The sequence below is a fragment of the Amphimedon queenslandica genome, unplaced genomic scaffold (assembly GCF_000090795.2).
Source record: "Amphimedon queenslandica unplaced genomic scaffold, v1.1 AMPQUscaffold_463_Cont27518, whole genome shotgun sequence".
Classification (NCBI taxonomy): Eukaryota; Metazoa; Porifera; class Demospongiae; order Haplosclerida; family Niphatidae; genus Amphimedon; species Amphimedon queenslandica.
This window is the reverse complement of record NW_003559185.1, coordinates 1-979: the sequence shown is the minus strand read 5'-3', so window position 1 is coordinate 979 and position 979 is coordinate 1. Positions and strand designations below refer to the sequence as shown.

At 33.1% G+C, this 979-nt stretch overlaps 1 long non-coding RNA gene across 1 annotated transcript; it reads left to right on the top strand.

The window, feature by feature from the left end:
- Window positions 1-16: 16 nt before the first annotated feature.
- LOC109593639 (uncharacterized) lies at window positions 17-970 on the top strand. Its single transcript, XR_002191086.1, has 4 exons — window positions 17-313; window positions 373-448; window positions 568-624; window positions 685-970. It is a non-coding gene; the product is annotated as an uncharacterized LOC109593639 (long non-coding RNA).
- Window positions 971-979: the final 9 nt, after the last annotated feature.

Here is a 979-nt window from a genome sequence, read left to right as displayed (position 1 = left end):
GATTATATTCTGTTAGCTGCAATGTTATCATGATAGTTACTAAATACTGATATATTGCCCATCCTTATTGGTACTGCATTTCTCTATTCTCATTGTTGTGTTCCTTGACCCCTATTCTTGTATATCTTAATTTGTCTCGTATTGACATTTCTTCCTCTCTTTTGCCTTCTCTCCTCCTAGTATATGTACATGTACATCTAACTTTTGCTCTTTCTTTTTTCTTCCTATATAGGACTCTCCTATCTCTTATGTTCTTTGTCTTCTTGTGTATAATACAGTTCCTTACTGATACTATAAGCTTGTGTTAACACATGTACGTCAATGTCATGTTTTTTATATTATTTATTATTATAGTACATTTTTGGATCACAGACGCATTGCGTGTCAAGAATCAAGATTCCATTTCCAGCAAAAGATGTGGGAGCAGAACTATCCTAACAACATGATGGTAAGACACAATTCACAATACAGTGCATGTTTTATTCAGTGCATGTACACATGTACAGTAAATGAGAGATATTGAGTGTCCTTTGGTCAGTAATAATTGATGTATCATTTATTGTACAGGAGAATGGAATAAAGACAAAATGCTAAGAATATTCAAAGCTTGTCCAATTTGAACAAGTACAATGTTTAAACATCAAAATTACTTAAAATTACCATCTCTTTATCTCTCTCTTTTAGTGCCGTTAACTACTCATAATCAATAAACAATTTGTTCCATGGACATTAACTTATTACTTAGAGAAAAGGATGTGTTGAGATTAATATGCACTAATGCAATGGTAAGTGGTATGTGATGTACATGTACATGTATTCGAGTTAAGGGATTACTGAGTAACTGTAATGGTAATTGTCACAGGCCTATGTCACTGACTATACATGCATTCTTCATTATGTCTCAGATAAACCCATTAACAATGACATTGTCTTCTGAGCACAGATGGCAATACAGTTACCATTGCCATTACTATTACCT